Here is a 10,006-nt window from a genome sequence, read left to right as displayed (position 1 = left end):
CTAAAAACACACAACAGAAGCAGGACTCAGAGCGGAGCTGCTTCCAGCATGGCCCTGGTATGAGTTGGTGGGGTCAGATCTGGACATCTAGGGTATTGATGACAGAACCTGAGCTGTTTTCTCATAGAACTCAAAATGCTGACCTTAAACAGACTTCAAGAAGGCCAGCAATGCAAGGGTGCTGAGACCTGCAGGCTGACACCTCCACTGCTCCACAGCTCAGAGACCATAGTGGCCCACTGTAGCTGCTTCAGGCTGGATACATGAAATTCTTCAGGCCCTCACTCCTTGCTCCCCTTTCTCTTCCCCAGCAGCAGCCTTCTCAGTGCCCCGTTCACCTCCTTGTTTCTGAGGGTGTAGATCAGGGGTTTCAGGAGGGGGTGACAATGTTGTAGAAGAGGGTGAGGAACTTGCCCTGGTCCTGGGAGGACCTACTTTCTGACTGCATGTACATGTAAATGATGTTCCAGTAGAACAGGGAGACCACGGTGAGGTGGGAGCCACAGGTGTTGAAGATTCTGTGTCTTCCTGAGGATGACTGGATTCTGAATACAGCCCTGACGATGTGGCCATAGGACACCAATATCAAGACCAGGGGAGACAGCACAATGCCCACAGCCAGAATGAAAGCGATGCCCTCCACGGCAGCAGAGCTGATGCAGGCCAACCGGATCAGGGCAGGCATCTCACACAGGAAGTGGTCTACCTTGTAATGCCCACATCGAGGTAGCCACAACATCATTGGTGACATGATCAAAGAAATGGCCATCCCACAGCTCCAGGCCACAGACACCAAGCCCAGGCAGAGTTGTGGATGCATAATAGTCATGTAGTGCAGGGGCTTGCACACGGCCACAAACTGTCATAGGCCATGATGGCCAGCAGTAGACACTCCAATCCACCCAGGCCCAGGAACAGGAAGAGCTGGACCATGCAGCCCACATAGCTGATGGTCTTATCATGGCCACGAAAGTTGTGGAGCAGCTGGTGGATGGAGCTGGTGGTGAAGCTGATGTCCAGGAAGGACAGGTGGGTGAGGAAGAAGTACATGGGTGTGAGGAGCAGGGGATCCAGCCAAGACACTAGGATGATGGTGCTGTTGCCCACCAGGGTCAACAGGTAGGCTACCAGGGTGACCACAAAGAGGATCCTCTCCAGGTGAGAGTGGTCAGAAAATCCCAGGAGAATGAAATAGCCCTGGCTGCTTCTGTTTTCCTGTCCATCTGTACTGCACCTGAGGAGAGGTGTCAACTCCAGTAGTGGCAATGGCTGATGCTGGGGAGTATGGACTCCTAGTCAGGCATACATGAGCACAGTGCAGTGGCATGCAGATTCTGCTATGATGATTATTATCATGTCCAACTTACAGAAAAGGAAACTGACATACTTGTGTATTAAGTAAATGTCACATGTAGATTGGCAGAGCTGGTCTGCACCCAGGAAATATGGCTGATATCTTAATCCTTATCTACCCTGGTGCTCTGTCATTCCAGAGAGGCAAGACACACACCTGCCAAGCTCCAACCTTTGCTTCTTCCAGAACCACAAGTTCCTGAGCTCCTGTCCAAGCTTCAGAGGAACAAAAGATCACCTCAAAGAACCACCTGGTAGGATTTAGTAAATACCATATGCAGCTGATCCTTGAACATCATGGTACATGGGTACATTCATACAAAATCTGTACTGTTGACATGTTTGGACACTTGAAAGCTTTTGATAAACTCAAAGACCAAACATATGAATATTTAAATATTTGAGTGTCACAGGTTTCAGTATTACTCTGTTTTTGAACACAACAGGTGGATTACAAGTTCCAAGCCAGTCTCAGCAAATTAGAAAGGCTCTCAGCATCTTAGGGAGATCATGTTTCAAAATTAAACGAAAAACACTCCAACATGGGGGCAGACGAGGAGAGATCAATTCTCTGTCCTCTTTAGCTGTGAGGGCAAAGGGAGTCTTAAACCGTCTGAATGCTGTTTGCTCAGGATCACTAGGCAATGCTGAGCTGAGATGGACCTAGGGTGAACAGTCTGTGCCCCTCAGAACACATGCCAAGCCCGGAGCGAGTGAATTCAGGCTCCTGTACACAGTTTCTGGCTGACCGACTGCGTCTCAAAGCCAGACCTGCGTCTTGCAGCCAAATCGCTGTGACTCAGCACTACAAATGGTCCCGCCGAATAGAGAAACAACTCGTTGGCTCCTCCGTGAACCTTTTGAGGTTAATACCTACTAAGCCTTCATAGGCAGTGGCCACGGGGTTGAGACAGGGCTTAGGAGAGCCAGTCAGGACCTACCCATTGCATCGGACACCCAGCAAAGGGAACGGACTGCTGCCATTTGCATGGGATATCGCTATGGCAGAGAACTGACATCACCAGAATGCGACAGAAGAGATAACTTCATTGAAACCAGTGGGGGCAGGTGTGTAACCCCCAGCCCTTCCTCTCCACACAGCAGGGAAACCTCAAGGGCCCCTCCCAGCTCTCCCGTGAACATGATAGTCAGACCCAGGGAATCAGGAGCAGCGACACGGAAACCGCAACACGGGATCTTGGCTACAGCTCCCACCAGTGCTCACAACTGAGGTCTCTTGCACCAGCTCCCGGGGGCGTGGCTACAGCAGGGCAGGCAAAATTCGCTGAGGGTTCTCAGCCCCATGCTCCACAAACTTAGGGTCTGAGGGAATGGCAAGCAGGGAGAGTGTGCCCAGTCGTTCAAGAAAATAGGACTCCCAGGAGCAACAGACCTGGCGTGTAGCCAGTATTGTGGTTAGCATTACCGTTGAGTGGGGCCTGGCTGGAGGAAAAGTGGGGAAGTGGCTAGACACAAGAAAAGGCCCTAGACACTCAGGATAGGAGAGCCTAGGAGTTGGGGAGGAGGAGCCACTTCACAGTGATTGGTTCCTGCATATTGAGAGGAGAAGCTTGGCCTGGTGGGCACAGCTCCACCTACTGGAAGATAAGTTAATCGAAATCTAAGACTGCATTTTTAAATTTTATTATTATTATTATTATTATTATTATTATTATTATTTTATTTTTAATTATTTTTAAAAATTTTTTCTTTTTTTATTTTCTATTTTTTCTTTTGTCTTTTTATTTCTTTTTAATTTCCGTATTCCCCTTTCCTTGAATTCTACCTGTTTACTCTCATTCTCTTTAGCGACTTCTTCCCTCCCCTTCTAATACCTTTCCTCCCAAGCATCATGACGCTATTTATGTGTGATTTGCTAAATATGTATAGGTAAATGTTCTGAGGTGTTATATAGTGCTACCAATTCCCTAGCTACCCCCAAATACTCCAGACCATTCTCCTGTTAATATCCTTCGTCAGTAGAGCAACCTTCCAAGGTTCCCAAGAGATATCAACCTCAATACCATCACATTGCTTGACCTAAACATAAGTCCCAAGACCAATCCGCAGACCACTATATGCAATCAGAATCCATACACAGTTTAGGAAATGAATGAATGAGCATTAAAGTGCAACAAAATTCATCATCTCTAGTCATAGTCTCCCATCACAAGAGAGACCCCAGAGACACACAAAACCAAATAAATTTATAGGAGTAAACAGTAACTCATCGGTCAAACAGAATCGGAAGGAACATGAGCAGCATGAAAAAGCAAGGAAGAAAAGGAGTACAAACAATGCAGACCAGTCTAAATATAAAGAAGGACCTAGAGGCATCAGAAAAATGGTCAAATTAAGAACTCAAGGAATACCTTAGATAGATGGAATGGAATCTTAAAGAGGACATGAGACAGCAAAGTCAAACAATGAAATAACACATTGAAAATGAACTACATAAACAGATAACAGAAGCAAATAAGCAACTTTACCAGGAGATAGAGATTATAAAAAAAATCAAACAATAATCCTAGAAATGAAGGAAACTATAAACCAAATTATAAACTCAAATGAGAGTATCACTAACAGAGTGGAGCAAGTAGAAGCCAGAATGTCAGACAATGAAGACAAAATATATCATCTTGAAAAGAGTCTAGCCAACTCAGAATGGCTGGTAAGAAATCCTGAGAAAAACATCCAAGAGATATGGGATAACATAAAAAAAACAAACTTAAGAGTCATCGGGATAGAGGAAGGTATAGAAGTTCAAATGAAGGGAATGAGCAATCTGTTGAATGAAATAATTATAGAAAAGTTTCCAGAAATAAAAAAGGAAAGGGTTGTACAAATTTTAGATGCATACAGGACACCTAGCATACAAAATCACAGTAGACCAATGTCAAGACACAATGTTATGAAGATACCCAATATACAGAACAAAGAGAAAATATTAAAAGCTACAAGAGAAAGGAGGCAGATTACATTCAGTGGTAAACCAATAAGGTTAACAATGGATTTTTCATCAGAGATGCTGAAAGTGAGAAGATCCTGGAACAAATTATTTCAAACACTGAAAGACAATGGATGCCCACCAAGAATTTTGTATCCAGCAAAATTAAGTTTCAGGTACGACAATGAAATAAAAATCTTTCATGATAAACAAAAGTTAAAAGAATTTACAGCCAGAAATCCAGCATTGCAAAGCATTTTGAGAAAAACACTACACGAAGAAGAAATGATAAACAATAACCAAAACCAACAGTGGGAAGTACCTCAGTAAAGCGAGGGGGGGGGAGTTAAGCATGGAGAAACAAACCAAATTAAAAAAAAAGATAAATAATCAAGCATGGCTGGAAGTACAAACATATATCAGTAGTAACCCTAAACGTTAATGTCTTAAACTCACCAATAAAGCGACACAGGCTGGTAACGTGGATTAAAAAAACAAATACAACACTATGCAGCCTCCAGGAGACACATCTGATTGGAAAAGACATACACAGGCTGAAGGTGAAAGGTTGGGAAAAAATGATACCACGCACACAGTCCTCGTAAGCAAGCAGGGGTGGCCATCCTCATATCGAATAAAATCGACTTCAAGACTAAGTTAATCAAAAGGGATAAGGAAGAACATTATATACTGTTAAAAGGAGCCATTCACCAACAAGACATAACAATTATCAATATTTATGCACCAAATAATGGTGCTGCAACGTTCATAAAACAAACTCTCCTCATGTTCAAGAATCAAATAGACCCCAGGACTATGTTAGTTAAAAAAAAAAAAAAAAACTTTAAGTAGTAACAAAATGAAACTTGGAAAATGTTTTTTAAAAAAATAGACCACAACACAGTAATTATGGGTGACTTCAATACACCTTCCTCATCATTGGACAGATCTTCCAAACAAAATTTGAATAAAGAAACTATAGAACTCAATATCACAATCAATAACCTAGACTTAACTGACATATATAGAATATATCAACCATCATCAAGTGGATATACTTTTTTTCTCAGTAGCACATGGATCCTTCTCAAAAATAGACCATATATTATTCCATAGGGCAACACTTAGTAAATATAAAGAGATAATACCATGCATTTTATCTGATCAGAATGGAAGGAAACTGGAAATCAATGATAAAAGAAGGAAGGAAAAATCTTACATCACTTGGAAAATGAACAATATGTTACTGAATGATCAATGGGTTACAGAAGACATAAAGGAGGAAATCAAAAAATTCTTAGAGATAAATGAAAATACAGACACAACATATCAGAATCTATGGGACACAATGAAAGCAGTTTTAAGATGGAAATTCATTGCCTGGAGGTCATTCCTCAAAAAAAAAAAAAAGAAAAAGAAAAAAACAACAAATAAATGAGCTCACACTTCATCTCAAAGCCCTAGAAAAGGAAGAGCAAAACAACAGCAAATGTAGCAGAAGGCAAGAAATAATTAAAATCAGAGCGGAAATTAACAAAATTGAAACAAAAGAAACTATTGAAAGAATTGACAAAACTAAAATTTGGTTCTTTGAAAAAATGAATAAAATCGACAGACTCTTAGCCATGCTAATGAACTGAAAAAGAGAGAGAACACAAATTACTAACATACGGGGTGAAAAAGGCAATATCACAACAGATGCTACAGAAATACAGAAGATAATTAGAAATTATTTTGAAACCCTATATTCCAATAAAATGGAAGATAGTGAAGGCATAGATAAATTTCTTAAGTCATATGATTTGCCCAGACTGAGTCAGGAAGATACACACAATTTGAACAGACCAATATCAATGGATGAAATACAAGAAGCCATCAAAAGATTACCAACCAAGAACAGCCCAAGACTGGATGGGTATACAGCGGAGTTTTACAAAACCTTTAAAGAAGAATTAATACCAATACTTTTCAAGTTATTTCAGGAAATAGAAAAAGAGTGAGCTCTTCCAAATTCATTCTATGAGGCCAACATCACCCTGATTCCAAAACCAGACAAAGACACCTCAAAGAAAGAAAACTACAGACCAATATCTCTAATGAACCTAGATGCAAAAATCCTCAATAAAATTCTGGGGAATCGGATACAAAAACATATCAAAAAAATTTTGCACCATGATGAAGTAGGATTTATCCCTGTGATGAAAGGCTGGTTCAATATATGGAAATCAATAAATGTTCTTCACCACATTAATAGACTTAATGATAAGAACCATATGATCATCTTGATAGACGCAGAAAAAGCATTAGACAAAGTAAAGCATCGCTTTATCTTCAAAACACTAGAAAAACTAGGGATAACAGGAACTTTCCTCAACATTGTAAAAGCTATCTATGCTAAGTCTCAGGCTAGCATCATTCTGAATGGAGAAAAAAATGAAGGCATTCCCTCTAAAATCTGGAACAAGAGAGGGATGCCCTCTCTCACCACTTCTATTCAATATAGTTCTCAAAATACTGGCCAGAGCAATTAGACAGATGAAAGAAATTAAAGGCATAAAAATAGGAAAAGAAGAATTTAAATTATCACTATGGGTGGATGACATGATTCTATACCTAGCAGATCCAAAAGGGTCTACAAAGAAACTACTAGAGCTAATAAATGAAATCAGCAATGTGGTGGGATATAAAATCAACATGCATAAATCAAAGGCATGCCTGTATATCAGCGACGAAACTTCTGAAATGGAAATGAGGAAAACCACCCCATTCACAATATCCTCAAAAAAAAAAAATACTTAGGAATCATCCTAACAAAAGAAGTGAAAGATTTATACAATGAAAACTACAGAACTCTAAAGAGAGAAATAGAAGATCTTAGAAGATGGAAAAACATACCCTGTTCATGGATAGACAGAACTAACATCATCAAAATGGCGATTTTACCAAAAGTCCTCCATAGGTTTAATGCAATGCCAATCAAAATCCCAACAGTATTTCTTGTAGAAATAGATAAAGCAATCATGAAATTCATATGGAAAAATAAAAGACCCAGAATATCAAAAGCAATTCTAAGCAGGAAGAATGAATCAGGTGGTATAGTGATACCAGACTTCAAACTATACTACAGAGATATAGTAAAAAAAAAAAAAAAAAAAAAAAACTAAACAGCATGGTACTGGTACCAAAACAAGCGGGTGGACCAATGGTACAGAATAGAGGACACAGAGACCAAGCCACAAAATTACAATTAACTTATATTTGATAAAGGGGCTAAAAGCATGCAATGGAGAAACAAATGGTGCTGGGAAGACTGGAAATCCATATGCAACAAAATGAATCTGAATCCTTTTCTCTCACCATGCACAAAAGTTAACTCAAAATGGATCAAGGAGCTTGATATCAAAACAGAGACTCTTTGTCTGATAGAAGAAAATGTTGGCTCCAATCTACATATTGTGGGGTCGGGCTCCAAATTCCTTAATAGGACACCCATAGCACAAGAGTTAATAACAAGAATCAACAAATGGGACTTACTTAAACTGACAAGTTTTTTCTCAGCAAGAGAAACAATAAGAGAGGTATATAGGGAGCCTACATCCTGGGAACAAAGTTTTACTCCTCACACTTCACATAGAGCCCTAATATCCAGTGTATACAAAGAACTCAAAAAATTAAACAATAAGAAAACAAATAACCTAATCAACAAATGGGCCAAGGACCTGAATGGACACTTCTCAGAGGAGGACATACAATCAATCAACAAGTACATGAAAAAATGCTCACTATCTCTAGCAGTCAGAGAAATGGAAATCAAAACCACCCTAAGATACCATCTCACTCCAGTAAGATTGGCAGCCATTATGAAGTCAAACAACAACAAATGTTGGCGTGGATGTGGGGAAAAGGGTACATTTGTAAACTGCTGGTGGGACTGCAAATTGGTGCAGCCAATTTGGAAAGCAGTATGGAGATTCCTGGGAAAACTGGGAATGGAACCACCATTTGACCCAGCTATTCCCTTTCTTGGACTATTCCCTGAAGACCTTAAAAGAGCGTACTATAGGGATACTTCTACATAGATGTTCATAGCAGCACAATTCACAATAGCTAGACAGTGGAACCAACCTAGATGCCCTTCAACAGATGAATGGATAAAAAAATGTGGCATTTATACACAATGGAGTACTACTCAGCACTAAAAAAAATGACAAAATCATGGCATTTGCAGGGAAATGGATGGCATTAGAGCAGATTATGCTTAGTGAAGCTAGACAATCCCTAAAAAACAAATGCCAAATGTCTTCTTTGATATAAGGAGGGCAACTAAGAACAGAGCATGGAGGAAGAGCATGAGAAGAAGATCACCATTAAACAGGAATGAGAGGGGGGAAGAAAAGGGAGAGAGAAGGGAAATTGCATGGAAATGGAAGGAGACCCTCATTGTTATACAAAATTACATATAACAGGAAGTGAGGGGAAAGGGAAAAAACAAGAGAGAGAAATGAATTACAGTAGATGGGGTAGAGAGAGAATATGGGAGGGGAGGGGAGGGGAGTGTAGGGGAGTTGGGATAGTAGAGGATAGGAAAGGCACCAGAATACAACATATACTAGTATGGCAGTATGTAAAAAAGTGGATGTGTAACCTGTGTGATTCTGCGATATGTATACCTGGGAAAAATGGGAGTTCATAATCCGCTTGAATCAAATGTATGAAATATGATATGTCAAGAGCTTTGTAATGTTTTGAACAACTAATAATAAAAAATAAAATAAATTTAAAAAATAAAAATTGCCACACACAGAAAAAAAAAATTAAAAGGAAAAAAGGGCTTTGGATGTAACTAGTGGTTAAGTACCCAAGGTTCAATCCCCAGTACCAATAAAAAAAAATGTCAGGAACAACAGAAACAAACAAAACTTTTCTATTCTTATAGATTTTAGTTTTAATTTACACAGACATATTAAAGTCCAAATGGCTCCTAGAAAATGTAATCATTTATATCTGTATAAATATAATCTTTCTCCAGGCACACAATACAGAGAGGAGTTCTTTCTGCCAGAGACCAATGCCACAGTTTTCTCTCTTTGCCTTTTTCCCATTCCACGATGGAATAATTGCCATGGTTCTTGCCTTCACTGAAAGATCATCTTGAGCTTTTGTCATCAGGGGTCACCTGAGCTGGACACTGGGTCTCTGATTCCCTAAAATCTAAGTACTTAGTGTGCCTCTAACAGGGCATATTAGTTTTAAAATCCAATGTCTCACAAGCAGCCATGTGCATAGTGTCACTATGATCTATCCTTTGTAATCTATCTGCCTGGCCAATTCCATGAGCCACCAGCCACATGCCCAGCTCCTTCCTGGAGGTGACTCTCCATCCAATTTAATGTCCACATTCCACAAACCTGTGCTATGGGCTGTCTTGAGGTCCCTTGTCCTGAAAGTCCTGAAGTTAGCACAACTAGCTGAGGTTGGACCAAGTGACAATTTCTATTAATTTTGCCTCATGGATGTTAGGCACTATTAATGTGTACACATTCATCCTGCTTCTTCTGTGTCTGAAGATTTTATGGGCCACCAGATATCTTTCAGAGTGTTCTTTTTTGTATCAGTGGGGATTAATTATTTGTTTCTCTTTCAATTAAGAACCCTGGGTGTTGCAATCATATTGTAAATGTCAATTTAACTGTGTCTAGGAAGTAC

General features: G+C 40.0%; 1 pseudogene; it reads right to left on the bottom strand.

The window, feature by feature from the left end:
• Window positions 1–281: 281 nt before the first annotated feature.
• Window positions 282–2,298, bottom strand: LOC144256854 (olfactory receptor 2W3-like; annotated as a pseudogene).
• Window positions 2,299–10,006: the final 7,708 nt, after the last annotated feature.

This window comes from Urocitellus parryii, chromosome 1 (genome assembly GCF_045843805.1).
Source record: "Urocitellus parryii isolate mUroPar1 chromosome 1, mUroPar1.hap1, whole genome shotgun sequence".
Taxonomy (NCBI): Eukaryota; Metazoa; Chordata; class Mammalia; order Rodentia; family Sciuridae; genus Urocitellus; species Urocitellus parryii.
Note: the sequence above shows the minus strand (reverse complement) of the source record. Positions and strands in the feature narration are given on the sequence as shown.